This window comes from Harpia harpyja, chromosome 8 (assembly GCF_026419915.1).
Source record: "Harpia harpyja isolate bHarHar1 chromosome 8, bHarHar1 primary haplotype, whole genome shotgun sequence".
Lineage (NCBI taxonomy): Eukaryota > Metazoa > Chordata > Aves > Accipitriformes > Accipitridae > Harpia > Harpia harpyja.
In genome coordinates, this window is record NC_068947.1 from 36071452 (window position 1) to 36092194 (window position 20743).

At 42.8% G+C, this 20743-nt stretch overlaps 1 protein-coding gene across 4 annotated transcripts in view; it reads left to right on the forward strand.

The window, feature by feature from the left end:
* The window catches only part of HTR1F (5-hydroxytryptamine receptor 1F), a 123874-nt gene that overhangs the window by 75848 nt on the left and 27283 nt on the right, over positions 1-20743 (forward strand). The window lies entirely within an intron of this gene.

Here is a 20743-nt window from a genome sequence, read left to right on the forward strand (position 1 = left end):
GCCTGGGCAAACAAACATCATGAAGTTCAACACAGCAAAGTGCAAAGCTATGCACTATGGGAAGAATAACCCCAGGCATCTGCAAAGGCTGGAAAACAAATGGGCTGATTAGCGGCCCTGCCAGAAAAGTTCTGAGGTTACAGTGGATGCCAGATTAATATAAACCAACACTGCACTCTTGTCACAAATAAGGCACATGACTGCATTAAGAGAAGAATGTCCAGCAGATTGAGATGTTATTATTCCCTCCCCCAGTCAGCACTGCTATGGTCGCACTTGCAGTACTTCATCCACTTTTGGGATGAGGGATGAGTTCAAGATTGATGTGGAGAACCTGGAGACAGTCCAGTTGCTGAGATGGTCAGGGCCCAGGGCACATGACTTGTGAGGAGAGGTTGAGGAGCAGGGCTCATTTAGTCCTCAAAGAAGGGATGATGCAGTACAACTACCTGAAGGGAAGTTAAAGACAATGGAGCCAAACTGATTTTGAGATCATTGGCATATGAGATATATTGGCAGGCAATATAACAAAGGATGACATTCACAAATAGTGTCCTGAGAGGTTCAGGCTGGAGACTAGAAAAAACTTTCTCACTGGGAGGATAGTGCAGTACTGTTGCCCAGAGAGCTTGTAGTGTCTCAGTTATTGGGGATTTTCAAAACTCCTCTAGGCAAAGCCATGGCTGACCTAGTCTCTAATGTTAGCAAGCATTCAGCTACAAAGAGGCTGGACAAGGTGACTTCCAGCTGTCCCATCCAACCAAGACCTCTGTGATTCTGTGACTCCCCACAGGAGACTCACTATTAATGGGTTTCGGGAGACAAGCATCCTCACACAGAATAAAGCCATGTGAGTGAACCTCTCTTTCTAAGCCTGCAGGAGAATACAAAGCTTCAAATCTCTTTTGCCATTCCTATAGGTTGCATGAATTAGAAATAAAAGCTCACTGCACTCTTTCCTATTTCACCTAACCTATTAATATTACAAACAGTGCTTCAATGTAAGCATCTGTAGAATCAGCCTCACACCTTGCAACAGGAAAAAAAAAAAGCCTTTGAAAATAATGTGGCAAGGAACACAGATATTCGTCAGCTACATTAACAATTTCTCAACAATAAACAAATTAATGGTGAAAGTAAAACAAAGGAGTAAGTTTCAAGTTGGTTATTGCAGGCTGGGGAACAAATTAAGCATGGGGCACAGTTAACAAAATAGATCTAGACATCACATGATCGGTAACTGTAGGTCTCAAACAAGTCTCTGGCAGTATTTTTTAAATTGTTTTCAGTAGTGGAGTACCTTATTTAAATGAGAGGATTTTGATGGGCACTGCATGTCCGCTATGGGAGGGGAAAACCGCATACTTAGAAGTAAAGCAATCTGAATACGTGCCCAGAATTCAAAAAAATGTTTTTTGTTAGAGATTTCTTTTAACACACATTCAGAGGGTTATTTAGCACAGTCCTCTCCCACATTTGTGGTTTTTGCATTTCTGTATTTCTTGAATAATATCAGGAGTAGGAATGTTGCAAAATAGTAAGAAAAGGTTTTTCAAGGTATTTGACTAAGCCTGAAGCAAGAATTACAATACTTGACATCCCACAGACAGCTTGTTATTTCAGAAAGTTTTGCAAGTTCAAGAGACTTACATGCTATTCATTGGGTAAACATTCAAAATTGCCAAGGCTTATCCAAACAGAATTTCTTTGTGATTAACACAACACTAACCATCCATGTCATATCTAAAGAGTAGCAGAAGCATGTCACAGATGAAATAATAGATACCCCTTCCTTGCTTCCACATCTCTCTTGGGAGCAGTGTACTATAAAGATTTTTATCAGAACAACTGCAATAGCTTCAGAGGCAAAAAAAGGAAGGAGTTATAAAGGCCATTCCATACAAACAGTGCTAAAGCTCAGATTTAGCATCTTCAAAAGGATCAACCTTCATTTCTAAAATTTAGACCCCATCTCTCTCTCCCAAGGGCGCATTCTCCTGGAGGGGATTTCAGTAGTAGTCTTCCTGTTCTTAAGCGCTGCAGGGTAGATAGCACTACTGAATAACCTCTCAGGAGACCAGAACAGAGTAACTCCTGCCCTGTATTTCTCATCTGTACAATTGTAGGGGGCAAATGAGAAGTGACATTAGCTGCTTGCTTGATGTTTCAGCATGGGCAGTAAGATGTGGATAAAATTAATCTGTACTTGACCAAATTAGAAATGGGTAGCCATACCTACTTGAATTTATGCCAGTAGACTCAGTAAGTTAGGGCAGAAACTAAGCAGCAACTTATGAGATTGCCATCATCACCCAAGAGCTTGGTTTATAAATAATAGTTGATTGGCAGCAACTCAAAGGGTAAGAGATAGAAAGATTAATGCCCAGTAAAAGGACTTAGCAGTGTTGTTTCTTGTGGAAGAAAGTACAAATTACAAGTGACTAGGTGTGTCTGCAACACACTATCAAGAAGTACGTGGTTGTACTCACTTTAGAGAGGAAAGGGCTCTGAGGTGAGAAGACAACTCGTACATTTTTACTGGGGCAGGATGGGGGAGGGGAGCAAGGGGGCTGTACAGCCAGAGGCATTGCACTGCATGGGAAGCAGCAGCATACAAACCCAAAAGGGTTAGGGCTGAGCCAACGTCAGCGTTTCTCACACTATAAATGCAGACAAGCATTATAAATAGTGAAAGAATGCCCACAAATATATACATATGTTAACATAGAAAACAATGTTTACCTTTCTAAATAATTTTGTGTGGCTCATCTACAGCTGTAGTAAAATCCTGACCTTTGTTAAGATTTATGGAGAGAGTACTATAGGGAAAAAGAACAAAAAAAGCTGTTAAGAGAAACTTCTAGAGACCTTGAAGTAAGCACTTCAAAAAGGAAAGAAAGAAATCAGATTTGTCCATCTGTTTTTACCCAGTACACAGGAAGTACATTTTAGGTAATGCACTGAAGGATCAGTAAAAAGACCTTGACTATTCTTCCAAGTCCTAAGGCTGTCAGAGACAAAAATACTAATTTTGCCATCAGTAAGTCAGTCAATACCTTAAATAATTAAATTGATTAACAAGACAAGCCTGTAGCTAAAGATGTCACCATGAACAGCCAGTGGTGAAAATTAGAATTCCCTTTTCTTCCCTTTGAAAGTCTTCCCTATAAAATGTGAGGTGGTAGGCATTATTGTATTATACGCAAATAACTCGTCTGACTATGTGCTGATACAGATAATAAAATTCTAGCTATGATCAACCCACTTCAACACAGAGGGAAAGTTTCCCACAACAGGATGCCTTCAGCTATAAAATTTTGCACCCTATGATGAACAATGATGCATTATAACCAGAAATGAGGCCTAGATCCTGCCCTTAATCTATAAGCACATCTACTGACATTATTTCTGAAAGGCTTAACTGGCCTTTATGAAATTACATGGCTATCTTTCTGCTCATCAGTGATGAACTACCAAGGGCATTGCAAAGACCTAAGTCTTAATAGAACTTCTATAATCTAGCTGCTGATTTACTGATCACACAGTATCCCCAAGCAGCAGATAAATGTTGTGTGACGACAGTTTTGCAGAAATCTGGGCCTTTGTACAAGAGCAGAAGCCTAGCAATAGGTTAGAAAGCACACACAGCATGAGGCCAAGGCAGGATAGATAAACCACTGAGCTGTCAGGCCAGTTGTCTCTCACGAACCCAAACTAACAATCTTAAAATTGACAAAAGTTCAGTTTCTTTCTTGTCATAATCTAAAGTAGAATTCAGCCTTCACCTCATCCTACTCATGACAAAACTCAGGTCAGCTCTCTCTTTTCCTTCTTGTGCCTTCTCTAGCTGTGAAATGAGGATTAGCCATAGATAATCTGGCCTCCAGGTCTTGCAACAGATAGATGAAACTGTACCTAGTGTTAGAAACATTTTGCAAGCTGAAAGCCTCCTATCTGCCAGTCTTTCATGATCTCTTTTCTACCAGAACTAGAAGACAGACTTGTTGTGACACCAAAGGAGAAGGGAGACAATTTTATAAGTTATATGCCTGCTTATCACTTTAATTTTGTTACCTCTCGGGCTTTGTTACAATTTTGCTGTTACTCCCTACAAGTTTGCAAAAATTGCCATACAAAGTCAAAAGTTCCTGTTTTAAAAGAATATTTCAAGGCTGAAGCAATACTCTGGAGCTAAACACTGCACCCTATACTTCCTTTTTAGATACCTGCAATCACTACTGACTCAGCATAAGGAGATGGTTAACTCAAGGGCTAAGAGTCATTACAACAGCTGTAGTGGCTGCATGGCTAATTATTTGGGGATCTGTACCTGAAAAAAAAAAGGTACAGAAGGGTTGCACACCTACCTGTTCTTTCCCTTATTTTCAAACGCATTGAAATGTAGCCCCTCTGGGGCTTGTCCTCACAAGGCAGACAGTAAATCCATGTAGCAAGTTGTTACCCTGTGCCTTTAATCGCAAAGTACAAGTAATCACTCATTATCATGAATTTCACAAATATCATGAAAAACATCTTACCTAAGGATTAACAGATTAACAAACAGATTAGTTTCAAGCAACCTCCTGTTCTGTTACCTTCTGATATTTAGAAGTAAAGAATCTCTAGTTCACTCCTGTTAGAGTCTCCCACTCAGTAATCCCTTAAGTGGGGGCAGTCCTCATAGGGACTTTTAGCCAGGGCAAAAGTATTCTTTTAAGTGAGTAGGTAATCCAGAAAAGAAACGGAGGTTTCCTCGGTGGAACCACAAAGGGAAGAAACTGGTAAATTATTTTGTAAAAGCAGTTTGTTTCATTCGTATCGAACATGAAATTAAATGCTCCAAGCAGCACTGAAAACAGTAATTAACTTTCATCTTCATGTAATACCAGTGACATTTTTCACCACAGCATGCATGGTGTTGGAAATAACTGTTGCTTAGGGTACTGAACTTATTTACAACCAGACAATCACAAATGAGGGAAAGAGAGAGAGAAATACCAAAAGATAACTATATTCCCCAGAAAATTCAGTAAGAATAGGTGAACAACACTGGGAGGCACTTCCCACATACACAGCCGTGTCCGGCTGACAACGAAGCTGAAAGGCAAAAATGGTGTTGCACCTCCTGCCAACTTATAGCAATAACTTTTCTTGTAAACAAAAGAGATCTCTGCTAAAAGGCAGCATGTAAAAAAAAAAACCAAACAAAAAACACACAAAGACCCAACACCAAAAAATCCCACAACATCTGGAAAATTAGAAACAGTTTTGACTATGCCACCCCTTCATATGTGCATTGGGGCTGCTTTTTTACTTTGGTAGTATTTCTGTGTTCCCTTGTCAGCAGTGATGTTTAAATGAAAAGGTAGGAAAGCTTGAGACCAAATTCCTGCATGTCTCCCATCCACTCCCCTTGCCACTCCGAGCAAGGGGAGAAGGGGGTGGGGCGGCAGAAGGAAGAACATGCACAAGTGAGAAGATCTGTTAAGACCACATTTTAACAGAAACCACTATAAATAAGCACTTGGGGAAATCATAGCATGCGGTATGTAAGAAGTGAGCGCAATAGCTGCGGTTGGCTCCCTGCCCCAGTCCCAGCATTGACAGGAGCGGGGGACGCAGCCTGCTTGGCCTGGTGGCTTACAGGGCCAGCATCGGCTTTCTGGGGTGGTGTTGGGTGCATTTGCAGGATCTGGTGGGAAAGTGTTTGAGTACTTTGAGATCTTGGTAAGCTTAACAGTAGTGGTTTTTTAACAGTAGCTACTTTTCAAAAAAATGTTAGAGGGACAACAGTGTAGAGGAAAAGACACTCTCTTGGAGTATTTTAAGGATTTTCTACAAATCAAGCAGTTGTGGCTAGTATATCAAAACCTTTTAGAGTCTGAATGTTAGGAAGATCCTGGCCCTCACTTCAATTATTTATTCTCCTGTCTCCAACATATCCTATCTATATGCCAATGCTACATGTCCACGTTTGACGTATAAAATGTGTTCAATTAGAATGAAATACAATTGTGTCATGAAATTAGGTATAGCGTAGCTGCGCAACAGGTGTTTGGCTTTTTCCCCCATAGAGAAGAAAATAAGTTTATATGCAAAGAGATCACACAAATCCCTTCTTTTGCCTTTACAACCTTGAATATACTATACCATAAACACGTATACAACATGTGAATAATACATATATCCTAACACTTGAAAGAGTAATAAATATTATCACTAACAACTCTAAAGACAATACTTCCAGGAAAGATTTCCAACTTTTACAAGGCTTCCTTGGATTTACAGGCACAAGTTCAGATGCAAGACTTATCCAATAAAGTTCTCCTAGAGCTCCTCTCTGTGATAATTTACTCCTTTGAGTCCCTGTGGGACAGCATCCAAACCCTTCATAGGACACCCTAGCTTTTCAAAATCTCCAGACTGCTGGAAAAAGCAGTAGTTGGCAATGTTCACAGCTTTTTGCAACTTCAGTCCTCTTCTTCATTAGGAGCTTTCAGGCTAAATTATTAAAAACCTGGCAAAATTCCTAGGATAGTCTTTTCTTAACACCCCCAGGGGACTGATGGGTTTCTTCCCAGCTGATTTCTTTCCTGGCTCTCTTCTCATTGTAAACTACTTCTTTCCCTCCTTTGAGGTCCCACTGTTCAACTACAAAAGGAACGAATGACTCCTGTGGGTGCCTCACCAGGCTGTCCCTGACAGAAACTACTGTTGCTGACCCCAACACCATGCACATCCAGGGGCTCGGTGGTTCTTGCCCACCCAGCTTACAAAAACCCACACACTTCAGCAAGGTTAAAAGCACAAAACATCCCCAAACCATAAACTGCATATCCTCTACCTTGTTCTTTGGCCGATTTATGCCACTTCAATACCCCGCTGCAGGCATGCTGGTTGCTATCATTTGCTTCAGGGTTTCATGGGTTTCATTGCAGGAGGCTTTCTGTGGCACCTCGCAGCAATGCCTTTCGTTGTATTGACCCAGCTTTAAGTGTTCATGCTGGGGCAGGAGACACGTAAGATTGTGCTGGCTGTTTTAACCATCTAGAAAACTACACAGATAAAGTGATCCAGGGAAAAGGGTCTTTGATTCTTAAAAGGAAGTAATTTACTAGGGAAGAGAATAATTTATTTGTTTCTTAGAGGAAGCACTAATCCTACTAAAGCCAGTGGGCAGTGAAGAGAAGGAGGTTGAAATAAAACGTCATCATATAGATCTGCCAAACAATCCCTACAGCCCAGCTGTCCAGAGTATTGCACTCCAAGCCTAATTTGGTGAAGTCAATGCACCTTGTTTGCAAGACCTAGGCCAGCAAATACCCTCAATCTCTGCAGATGCAATCAGTGGGAGGAGGAGAGCTGACACTGAACCTCAAGACTGAGGCACAGTCAGTTTCTAGGACAGAGAACATAGCACCTGTTGGGCTGTGAAAAGCCCCAGGAGGGTGGAGGCATCAGAAGGGTGAAGGGTTTAAATTGCCCAAAGGCATCAAGAAACAGTGTTTCTTCCTACCCCAAGTTATTTTCTAGAAGTGTATTTATTGTTCCATCTCAACAGCTCAGAAAAGTTTTTGTTCATCAGACAGATCATCAATACGTGAGGCTCTGAAGCCAAGGTCTAAGAGCAGAATTGGGTTTTGTCCACCTCCTGACTCTAAATGAGGATAACCTGATTGTGAGCTACAGCAAAATAAAAAGCAGCTGAGAGGAGAGGTTAAAAAAAAAAATTTTAAAAATCAAACCCCATCGCTAATCAGGTGTTCTGGAGCTGGACTAATCTTTGTTTGATGCCTTCAGTTTTGACTCAAGCATCTTAATTCAGAATGGTGATGCTCTTGCTGTAACCAGGCTGGTAACAGAGCCTTTCAAACCTGTCACCAAGACATCACAGTGATAGTCCATCTGCTTCTCAGCTGAGGTTTTTAAGAGACACCACCCACTCCAAGGTGGGGTATCAGTCTTTGTAAATTTAGAGCTAGACACATCCACTTCAGGGACTGTGCCCTGCACTCTGCACAGTCTGTGGTATTCCTGGCACTGGAGGTGTAGGTGGTCAGAGAACAAAATAATATTTAATGGGCTGGGAATAAGAAATCTTGCAACACCTTGTAAGAGTAGTTTAAGATATTTTCAATACCAGTGACTTAGAGGCAGAGAAATTAAAAAGTAACCGATTTATTTCTTTTAAAAAGAAAAAAAAAAAAAAGTCTGCCAGACTTTCCAGCAGATTTAGCACAGAGATTGGGCAGTTTTCTACTGCTCTTTATACTCCATTAGCAAAGGTTTTAAAAGCCAAAATACTTTCTCTTCTTTAAGAGAAGACAGCTGTGTGCTTTACAGGACTGAATAGATTACCTTGCCATTTCCTGTAGGCAGTCATGGTGGTTTAAATGTATCGGGCTGTCCCTGGTCTGAAGTTAAACGCAAATGTTTCCACAAGGCAGTAAATCTAGAGGAGGAAGGGGAGGGGAAAAAAATCACTATGAGAGAAAAGGTTCAAGCACATGATGGGGGAAATCCTCCTAAGCAGGTGCAAGTTTCAATATTTAGGATAGTATGGGAAGGGAGAGATCCCTATGGAGCTGCATCTTGCAGCACAGGCTGTGGAGTGCAGAAGGAAGGAAGGTGCTTGCAGCACCTGTCTTTTTTAGAAAATCCTTTTTCTTTGTAATGGTTCCTAAGGGGAGCGATACAAATAGGGCAGCCTCACACTGGGACAACACACTTTCCAGGAAGGTTGCTTTGTTCCTTTCTCAATACCGCAGATGCCCACATACAAAGCCACTGAAAACCTTACCTTCTAACTAGGAGCAAGCATGGGTACTACTGCCAACCAAAGGGAAAGGTCAATCAGGAAAAGAGACAAGAAGAAAAGACTGTTGCCCCAACTGAAGTCATTAAGCACGTCAGCATACCCACTAGAAAGCACTCCTCAGCTCTCTTCATCTCTTTTTGAAGGTGGATTTTATGTTTGGCACTCCTGCTGGTGTAAACACCTCTGCTGGAAAACACACTCAATAAGCAGGTTAGGGAGTACCACTGAGAGCAGAGGGGAAGATGACAACCAAAGCGTAGGCTGGGGCGAAGAAGATCTAGAGGTTTGCTCTGTGCTCTTTCCCATCCATTTCTTCCGGGGGGTAGGACAAGGCACTAAGCCTTCCTATACTTTCTCTTCTTTTTTGAAAGAACAAGGTGTAATATGAAACTCCCTGACACTGAGAATTAGTTTGAAAAGGGCTTTAAGATAAGGTAATAGAAAACTATAGAAGTAAAGTCTGTTGGTCATCATTTATTAATACACATTTGTCTTGTCCATGGATGGACAGTAATGCTGCCAGATCCACACACCAAGTGGTAGCAGTTTTATCCATTTCAACAAAATGGAACAGAATATATGTTCTTAAAGAAAGACATCTGTCACACACAGTATGGGTAACATTCGTCCTGTCTCTGGTTGTGAAAGCATAGAAGTAGAAAGAAAGTACAAGAACATTGACAATAGGTTGCCATTCATCAAAGCACGCTGTTTACGACTGAAATAAGTATTTTCAAAATGCCAGCAGCATCATGTTAATTAACCTGGAGAGCTAAGAGCCCTCAAATTTGAGGGCCTCAGTAGGCCATCTCAGGATAGACAATCTGGTTATTTCAAGCAACTGAGTTTTGACAAGATTAATGATATTTGACAAATCAGAGGTTAAAAAGGTAAGAACAGGATCATTATTGATGTTGAGAAAATAGGTTTGCAATTTCTTATACAATGATGAATAGAAGCACTACTCCTAGAAATAAAGCTGTCTATAAGTCTAACATTGAACAAGTACATTATGCTCTTACCAGACAGCACATATTTGTTTATACTAACTGCAAGAAACAGTACTAAACCTCAGTGTGGCTTTAGGCTTCTGGAAATCAGTAGTGCCAAATTAAGTTTGTCCTGTAATGAACTAGATGTCAGTTGGCAAGTTCTCCAAGACACAAAGTGATGAGCAATGGCATCCCTCCAGAGGGCATGACCACAGCCTTCAGTCACAGACCTGCACCTTGAATCCCACATGGTGGCTGATGGCAGTCAGTTTGGGACCTCCATGTCCCCAGTCCCCATGTCCCAGTACAGCATCTGTTGCCCACTGGGTGACACTCACTCCTGCTCAGTCGATTCTAGCACAGGGGAATCATTAACTCCTCTCCTTGCCTGCATGGGACTTGAGCAGACTTCCCTTGCACCCTTGCCACACAGTAAGAATTAGTAACAAGTAGAGCAGAGCAGGACTGAGTTGAAACCCTGCCAGGCAGGACACCTGGGAGGCACCGAGTCTGGGAAAAAGGTTGTGATATTCACCTGCTGGATCCAGAGACGCCCTGGAGCAAGTCAAGCGCCAGATCACTGTGCCCTGAGGGTGGTTTGGGTGCTGCCTTGCTGTTAAGCTCATTCTTCCCCATCAGAGCAGCAGTGGATATTTTGGTAATTTATAGTGGCTGCCAGACTCCATGGAAAAGCGAACACTAAATCTCCAACCTAGACTCTCACATAGAGTTAGCCTTCCCATTAATTAATATACTAGCCTGCAGCTGCCCTACCTGGCATGATGGGCCAGAGAGATCCTTTTAGAATAGAAGGGCAGCGCAAGAGAAGCAAACTAACAGTCCTCTGACTGCAGCTTTTGAGAAAGCACTCTGTGTGTATGTTACACAGCACATTCACCTGGCCAGATAAATTTTATAACTAATTACTACTGGCATGTCTTTATGCAGATCCAAATTTAACTACTAGAAAAGGAAAGCAGCAAGTCTATTCGCTTTTTTTTTTTTAAAGTCAGCCTCAGTTCTTAAAGAATATATAGGCCTGTTTAAGGATGCTGTTCCAGTCCAGAAAGCTCTAGGAAAAAATCAACTGCCTTGTATTGGCTTTGTGTGGCAAGGTTTTGGTAGTGGGGGGGTTACAGGGGTGGCTTCTGTGAGAAGCTGCTGGAAGCTTCCCCTGTGTCCGACAGAGCCAATACTAGCTGGTTCTAAGATGGACCCGCCGCCAGCCAAGGCTAAGCCCATCAGCGATAGTGGTAGCGCCTCTGTGATAACATTTTTAAGAAGGAAAAAAAGTTGCTGGGACAGACAGAAACGGCAGCTGGAGAGAGGAGTGAGAACATGTAAGAGAAACAAACCTGCAGACACCAAGGTCAGTGAAGAAGGAGGGGGAGGAGATGCTCCAGGCACCGGAGCAGAGATTCCCCTGCAGCCCGTGGGGAAGACCATGGTGAGGCAGGCTGTCCCCCTGCAGTCCATGGAGGTCCACGGTGGAGCAGATATCCACCTGCAGCCCGGGGAGAGAGGACCCCACGCCGGAGCAGGTGGGCTCCCAAAGGAGGCTGTGACCCCGTGGGAAGCTCGCGCTGGAGCAGGCTTCTGGCAGGACCTGCAGATCTGTGGAGAGAGGAGCCCACGGAGCAGGTTTTCCAGCAGGACTTGTGACCGCATGGGGGACCCACGCTGGAGCAGTGTCCTCCTGAAGGACTGCATGCCGTGGAAGGGACCCATGCTGGAGCAGTTCGTGAAGAACTGCAGCCTGTGGGAAGGACCCACGTTGGAGAAGTTCGTGGAGGACTGTCTCCTGTAGGAGGGATCCCATGCTGGAGCAAGAGAAGAGTGTGATGAGTCCTGCCCCTGAGGAGGATGAAGCAGCAGAAATAACATGTGATGAACTGACTGTAAACCCCATTCCCCATCCCCTTGCGCCACTGGGGGGGTTAGGTAGAGAATCCAGGAGTGAAGTTGTACCCGGGAAGAAGGGAGGGGTGGAGGGAAGGTGTTCTGAGATTTGGTTTTATTTCTCATTACCCTACTCTGGTTGATTGGTAATAAATTGAGTTAATTTTCCCCAAGCTGAGTCTGTTTTGCCCATGATGGTAATTGGTGAGTGATCTCTCCTGTCCTTATCACGACCCACAAGCTCTTTGTTATATTTTCTTTCCCCTGTCCAGCTGAGGAGGGGGGAGTGATAGAACGGTTTTGGTGGGCACCTGGCATTCAGCCAGGGTCAACCTGCCACAGTCTTTTTGGTGCATTGGCCAGGAAATGAACCCGGGTCAACTGCCTGGAAGGCAGCTATGCTCACCACTATACCACACTGGGCACCAAAAAGGACTGTGGTGGGTTGACCCTGGCTGGGTGCCAGGTGCCCACCAAAGCCGCTCTATCACTCTCCCCCCCTCAGCTGGACAGGGGGCAGAAAATATAACAAAAGGCTCACGGGTCAAGATAAGGACAGTTTAATAAAGTGAAAGCAAAGGTCGCGCGTGAAAGCAAAGAAAAATTATGTTATTCTCTACTTCCCATCAGCAGGCGATGTCTAGCCACTTCCTGGGAAGCAGGGCTTCAGTACGCGTAGTGGTTGCTCTGGAAGACAAAAATGCCCCCCTTCTGCCTCCCTTTACTTAGCTTTTATATCTGAGCTGACATTATATGGTATGGAACATCTGTTTGGTTAGTTTAGGTCAGCTGTCCTGGTTATGTCCCCTCCCAAGATCTTGCCCAGCCCCAGCCTGCCGTTGAGGGGGGCAAAAATGTTGGAGAGACAGCCTTGATGCTGTGCCAGCACTGCTCAGCAGTAGCCAAAACACGGGTGTGTTATCAACACCTTTCCAGCTACCAGTGCAGAGCACAGCACTACAAGGGCTGCTATGGGGAGAATTAACTCCATCTCAGCCAGACCCAATACATGGCCCTATCTTCATGTGCAGTTGGGTCTAGTCTTCTATAAAGGGATTTGCTCCCATAAAAACAGATTTAATTTTCATATCATTTTAATCTCAGAATAAAAGAAACAAGTTCTTGCAAGCATAATGCTTGACTGCCAAAATTTTGTAGGCAGCATGTGCTACTAAATGTAGTCATGAACTGACGCTTTCATCCACAAAATACTTTGAGCCTTCATTTTCTTAAATGTTGTTTCAATAGGCTGTTCAGTACAGGTCATTCTCCCTTTCCTGTGGTAGCTCAGCTTTCACTGCTCTAACGAATAGCTTCTGCCCAAAGGAGCTTGCTTTCAGCTGGGCTCTGCAGAGCAAGGTGCTAACTAGAAAAGCAGACCAGAAGTTCATACTGTTCTACACACTCAGTACTCTCCATCCAGCTGCTACTACCTCCTGCCATATCGGAGCACACAACTGGAATAATTAACTATTAGCCACAAAAAGAACTGAGAAGTATCTTTCTTGCTAACTGACCTTTTGTAATAGGCTTACTAACTGTATTTATGAAGGTTTGAATATCCCAGACTACTTGCAGCTGAAAACTGTTTCTTACTGAGAACTTTATTCTTATGGAGTACATTGTTTCAAACAGCCAAAACTGTTTTCTGAACCAAATTAATTTGTGTAACTTTATAGTCTGGTAGTGTAAATCAAGATTATTTGCAAGTTCTGGTCTATCAAAACTGTCTTAAAAGATGCAAGTTAATTTTTTTCTGAAAAACATGCTTTCCTTTGTTTACCACTAAAACAAACTGCAGATACATTCACTCTGAAGCCCATAAGTAACAGCTGATGCCCAGCTCAGTCATATTCCCCTTCTAGTAAAAGCAGATCTTACAGAATTTGATCTTCTATAAGAAAACACAAGGACATATTTCCCCTTACGTTACTCTGAGGTACTTAAATTTATGGAAAGCTATTTGTGACAGCCATCAATAGCTTCCTGGAACTGGTGCACATTGTATCAAGCAGAGAATAGCATTTCCATGGCAACTGTCTCAACACATGTCACAAAATGGATGAGCAAGAAGCAGTCATCACATTTTATGTTTTCCATTTCCTCAGTAGTATCTTGTCTTTCCATTCACCCAACTCTTTATGGCCAAGATAAGAAGATGACACTTTTCAGTTAAGCTCCATAGAAGTTGTTGGCTGCTTGGCCATTTGGCCGTTAAAGCTCTGAACTGATGCTGCTAAGAGATCTGCGTTACTATTCCTGCTTCTCCTTCTGACCCACAGCAAGGCACAGCTATCTGTAACTTTAAGTACCCCCCTTTTCCTAGGACATCAGACTGCCAAGGATGTCTGGTTTATCTCTGCCAGAACCCCTTCAAACAAAGGCAGCCACCACCTCCCTGTGCTGGCTGCCACCACCAGCCGCACAGAGGGAGGAAGCTCATGGCTCATCCCAGCACAGCCGCTGCCATCGCCCCTGCCCTGAAAGCAGCAGCCCAGCAGTCCTCTGACTTTCCAGTGCAGCTCAGTTCCTGCCCCTTACACCTCCCCTTCACCCTCGAGGCAGCATTAGTCACACTTTTTCCTACGCTTCAGAGGAGATCTGAGCCAGCTCTGCAATGCCATAAGCAGCTTGCCCATTTCTGAATCATACCTTTACCCCAAAGGGCTACAGAAAGGCACTGTTCATGTTTGCTCTGCTCTTCTAAATGCTTCTCTTCAGTGCACCTAGTACAACGTAGAAGAAATTGCTGTATGAGAACCGGAGTCTGACAAGCATGAAGGACTGAAGAACTTACATTTGGGGAAGAAATACACAACAGTACCATCGATAGGGAGATTGGCCTTCATGCTGCAGGCTTCCATATTTGTACTTGTGCTTGCTGAGACTGCAATGATCTGAATACAGAGCCAAGCTGCTCAAATTTTGGAGTTTGAGGAACAAATGTAATGGTTATTTTTAACAAGTAAAGCAGTCTCTGCAGTCAGGAGAGACCTGGAAATCTTTTTTCCCCCCTCTCTCTCTCTTTTTCTTTCTCTCCCTCTTTTTCTTCCCAAAACGGTGACTTTAATATCCTCAGAGAGAGAAAAGTATTTAAAGCATTATGTGAAAACACTTCATTCCCCTTTGAAAAGGACCATAAACAGCTGCATCTCCTCATTCTGCACCTCAAACTGGATATCATGGAAAAGACAGGCAAACAGCCTGATTCAACCATTCTGACTTTCAAGGTCTTTTTAGAAAAATGTTAAAACTTTTGCTGTTTCTAAGACTGAAACTTGTCAGACACAACCCCCACATTTCTTTATGCTTTGTTCAAAACACAAAATATGTAGTTTCTTTTGTTAAGGAACTTTTGCAAATCTTTCAGAGAATGAGCAAGTTCTGCTTTATTTCACTTTTGTTCTGAATAGTGTCAGTGTGCTCAGACTTAGAAATACTGCACTGACCTGCTCTAAACGTAAACATGGAGTTTGCTTTTCTGCACTTACTTCCCTGACACAACCACCCTATGATATCAGCGAAAGGAATCCAGAACAAAATTGCGCTTAGGAGAAAGTGATAGTGCTTCCTAGGTAAAATTTCTTCCTAGCCCTAAGCAGGTTGATTTTTTTTTTGAGGCACAAAATTAGACTTCTATATTGCAAGCAGGCCCATGTATATCTTGTCCTGCTACTAAAACTCTGTGCAGTCAGGATGTGAACTCTCAATCTTCAACAAATGTACTCTCGAAACAGAAAATGTGCCCATAGTCAATTTGCTGTGGACTACATGAACTCTATTATCAGTTTTACATACTAAATTTGTACTTGGCTTACTTGGCTTATTACTGAAAATGTCATTTTGAAATAGTTATTTTAAATATTTCCATTAGATACCTAATGGATTGCCTAAGCCAGTAGTCCAGCAAATTAAAAAAAAAAATTATCAAGCCAGTAAAACATGCTTGCTTAGCAAATTTCTCTCCTGATTTGTCCTTAAGGGTCACTTACTTTATATGCACACACACAAAGTCTTTCTAATAATCTCCCTTTCCCCATCATTTAGCATTAGCTGTATGCAAGCTTGTATTCATTATATCAATGAAATTGTCCATACTTTAATACTTAGCACAGAAATTAATGCAATAAGTCATGTAATTGCTGCTTTAAAAGCAGCTATATATTTATTACAAAAACGCATAAGCCAAATATTTATTGTTGTGCTGTTACTGCTTCAGGCCACAGCATTATATTAACCAGCTTTCTTGTACAAATTAGTTTTATAGGATTCAAAATAGAGAGAATAAGATAATTGGAGAATTGATATTCTATTAATGAAACAATGCCGTTATTGCAGAACTGACATGATTATTGCAGAAATCCTTGCTCATCTACACTGCACTGTAGTATCCCAGATTGGTTTCTAGAGGCCTGGACTGTCCTCCAAGGAAAGGAAGGTCCACAGAGGACCCTCATAATCCTGTAACTCTTAAAATCAGCAGGGAATTCATAGAAAATGAATATGACAAGGTTTTATATATATATATATATATATAAAAATAAGGAAAATTAACATGACAACCCCAGTGTGGTTTGACATCACCCACTTAATTGTTGGCTCCTGAGGACAGCCAACTCTGAGAGCATTTGCAAAGGAACTAACCAGTTTGAGGAAGGCTCAAGCAGGGAACAGCGCTCAGGTACAGCAGGGTGGGTAGAGATACTGTAAAATATGAAACTTACTATGTTCCCGGGTGCACAGGTCTTAGAAATCCCTGCCAGTCATCCTTTCTAAACACAAAATAACTGCAAAGTAACTCGCAAAGTTCCCCTTCCCCACATACGATGCTGTCATTGCACTGCAGGAGCTTGAAGATGTATGGAGCAGCAATTTGGGGCCTCTAATCAGATAGAAGTAATCACTGTGTTACTTGAAAATGAAGAAGAATCTTTTATTTACCAGCATTATCAAAACTGCTACGATGCAGGAAATATTTGTGTCTCTCCTACTAAAACAATGCTTCCCACTAGCCTAGTAGTTGTAACCTTTAAATCCCAATCTCTAGGTCAAAGGAATGAGCCAAAAATTGCAGTAAATTGTCAGAGAGCGTTTTGAGATTGTGCAACTGAATGCACAAGACAGCACTAATCTGATGATGAGGGGGTGAAAATCTGATAAGCTTTTCTGAAGCAGATGTTTCGTCAACAATCCCCCCTTAAGCTGGTAAAATGGTTAATATAATCTTGAATCTGGCAAGAAACTTTAAACCAGTCAATTGGATGTTTCCTGCAGAGAAAGTTATAAAATATTTTGAGCTGAACTAAGGAATAAAATTATATAAAACATTGCTTGATTTAATACATTTTACACAGATTTAAGAAAATTAGTCTAACTGATCTGAAACTACCAGAAAGCCAGTCTATCAGCATACATTACCAAAAGTAACTTTCTACGATTGTTTAATTAAAAAATGCTAAGCACAAACACATGTTCAAATACAGATTAAGCCGCAAAAGCTCTTGAAGCCTGTTGCAAGTACCAGCATATTAGATCAGCTAGCACGTAAAGAGAGTGAAAGGCACCGTGTACCAGCTTCCCATAGAGGAGCCTGTACCAGCATCACTCAGAACAGCCATTTTAAAATAATGGCCCAAAGGAGCTTCTCCAAGTTATTCACATATCACTTAGGAGGAAGAGTGTGAGAGTTTTTGGAAATAACTCCCAATAGCATCAGTGTGAAGAGTGAGGTAACTGAAATCCACACGGTGAGGATGGCTCTGAGCCTGCCTTGTCAGACCTTCCTGACATGAAATGCTGTCTTGGGGAAAGTGTGGGCAGAGGGGGTGCTGGCAGCAGCGCAGAAGGAGCAAGTGCCTCTTTGCTGCACCTCACCTGGCCCAGGGCAGGCTAGAAAATGAGTTGGGAACACCAAGCCATGGTGTCGGAGAGCAGCTGCTGAGAGGAGAGATTCACCACTCCCCTCCATCCCTGCAGTTTTTGCTTTGGTGAGGGCACATGGCATGCAATAAACTCTCAGAAGTCCCTCCAGCAATGCAGGAGGTAGCAAAGGGTGATTTTTGTGCAGGCTGCCCAGCCCTGGCAGCAGGGGTCCCATCTTTGGCTCCAGGTGTCCCTTTCAGACTATGCTGTTTCCTCACTGCCCCCTACAACAACTTCTCCTGCTGCCACCCTATGGCCCCCACAGTGCTACAAGGAAAGTTACCTATTTATTTCATCTTTATTTTTTGTGTGTATATACACATTCTTCAATTTTATATACGTATATACAACGTTTGCACATAGGCACATACTTCAAAATTATGAGCAGCAAATGCTGCACAGCTGAAGTTCCCTGCCTTCAAATGCCAAGGTCTCCCTAGTGATCCCCAATACTCACACATCTGCTGCAATTTCCTTTGAGGGAAACTTCTTTCATCCCAGAGGACATTTATTAAAATGCTGAGACTTTTCATTTAGGGCACTTTCTAATTAAAATACCGATCTTTAATGCTTCTGCCTTCTACAACTCATTGTTCTTTGCACAAGATAAGGCAGTCACAATTCATTGTCATTATAGAGACACATATCAGTTTAAAAAAAAAAAAATATATATATAATTTAACAGCTTACAAGTTCATGTCCTTGAAGTTAGAAATACTTTTATAGTTTAATATAGGTAAATAGCCAGCCTTTGCTCTGTTAGACACAGACCCTTGACACATCCCAATGTCCATGGCATGTTTTAAAAATATACAAAATCTCAAAGAATTTAATTATGTCGTTGTAGACTCACTAAAAGTTCTTTAGTTCCATAAATTGGGCCATTACCTCACATCTGAGATTTCCATATTCTCATTTATGAGAAACTGATTATTACAAATAGGATAAAATCCAAGTGGCACCATATACTATTTTCCAATTAGAAGAAAGAAGAAAAAGGAAAATTTTAATGTCAAAAGGATTACAGGAAAGGGCCTACCTTTTAAGCAAGGAGTTACACAGACAGGCTGAAATGAGATGAAACATCAGTCCCCTATTGCCTCTCCACTGAGTTCCCTTTTACAAGGACAGTTAGTGAACCCCTACAGGATAAATTCCCCAAGAGAAGTGATCTCGACATTAACATTACTACAAACACCCTGAAAAATACTTCTTGCATGCCCTTGCTCTGTTGGTTATCTTCATTGATGAATCATTGCAGCCCTGACATCCCCATAGCTTTCAAGTACTTCTACAACCTTCTTGGACCACTGTGTAACACCACTATAGACATGATAAATATTCTGCTTGGAAATCTATCTGCAAACTTTCTGTTATTGGTATCTTGGCCAGGATTCATTTCCTCTAGCTCTAGAGGTCCACACTGCAGATTTCTATATCTGAATTAGTCTTCCTAGGCTGCCTTTATAATCAGTGGGGAGAAATAAGCACCTTCAGGCTTAATTTATCTGACTCAACTGAAATATTTACTTCGGGATGAGAATAACTGTGCCCTAGAGATGCCTGCTTCTCTGCGTAGGGTGACAATTCAGGATTAGATGGCTGCATTTAGTCAAATAAATTCCACCATTTGTGTTTTAAAGCATTATTTTCCCCCCACGCTCCCAATGCGCAGCATGACACATGGGTACCGAAATCTTGCACAGTCATAAGGGGAACCTGTACACAATAGCATGCTAGAGTTCACCCTCTAAAGAGCTGCTCTTGTCTTGAGAGTTGTATTGGCTTTGTGTGGCAAGGTTTTGGTAGCGGTGGGGGGGTTACAGGGGTGGCTTCTGTAAGAAGCTGCTGGAAGCTTCCCCTGTGTTCAAGAGAGAGCCAATACCAGCCGGATCTAAGACGGACCCGCCACTGGCCAAGGCCGAGCCAATCAGCGATAGTGGTAGCGCCTCTGTGATAACATTTTTAAGAAGGGAAAAAAAAGTTGGGACAGGCAGAAACGGCAGCTGGAGAGAGGAGTGAGAACATGTAAGAGAAACAACCCTGCAGACACCAAGGTCAGTGAAGAAGGAGGGGGAGGAGATGCTCCAGGCACCGGAGCAGAGATTCCCCTGCAGCCCGTGGGGAAGACCATGGTGAGGCAGGCTGTCCCCCTGCAGTCCATGGAGGTCCACAGTGGAGCAGATATCCACCTGCAGCCCGGGGAGAGAGGATCCCACGCCGGAGCAGGTGGGCTCCCAAAGGACGCTGTGACCCCATGGGAAGCTCGCGCTGGAGCAGGCTCCTGGCAGGACCTGCAGATCTGTGGAGAGAGGAGCCCACAGAGCAGGTTTTCCGGCAGGACTTGTGACCCCGTGGGGGACCCACGCTGGAGCAGTGTCCTCCTGAAGGACTGCATGCCGTGGAAGGGACCCATGCTGGAGCAGTTCGTGAAGAACTGCAGCCTGTGGGAAGGACCCACATTGGAGAACTTCATGGAGGACTGTCTCCTGTAGGAGGGACCCCACGCTGGAGCAAGAGAAGAGTGTGATGAGTCCTGCCCCTGAGGAGGATGAAGCAGCAGAAATAACATGTGATGAACTGACTGTAAACCCCATTCCCCATCCCCTTGCGCCACTGGGGGGGGTTAGGTAGAGAATCCAGGAGTGAAGTTGTACCCGGGAAGAAGGGAGGGGTGGAGGGAAGGTGTTCTGAGATTTGGTTTTATTTCTCATTACCCTACTCTGGTTGATTGGTAATAAATTGAGTTAATTTTCCCCAAGCTGAGTCTGTTTTGCCCATGATGGTAATTGGTGAGTGATCTCTCCTGTCCTTATCTCGACCCACAGCTCTTTGTTATATTTTCTCTCCCCTGTCCAGCTGAGGAGGGGGAGTGATAGAATGGCTTTGGTGGGCACCTGGTGTCCAGCCAGGGTCGACCCATCACAAGAGTACAGACTCAACATTTCCCAACAGAAGGAAATCATCAGTTTGCTCTAATTAATGTGGCTGAACATGTATACTAAAATGGACTTTCTCCATTTGCCACCCTTATGTTCAATAATTTGACAGAATACTTCATGCTCTTAGGTGCCTATTTCAATCCGAAACACCCTCTGAATAGCACATGTAG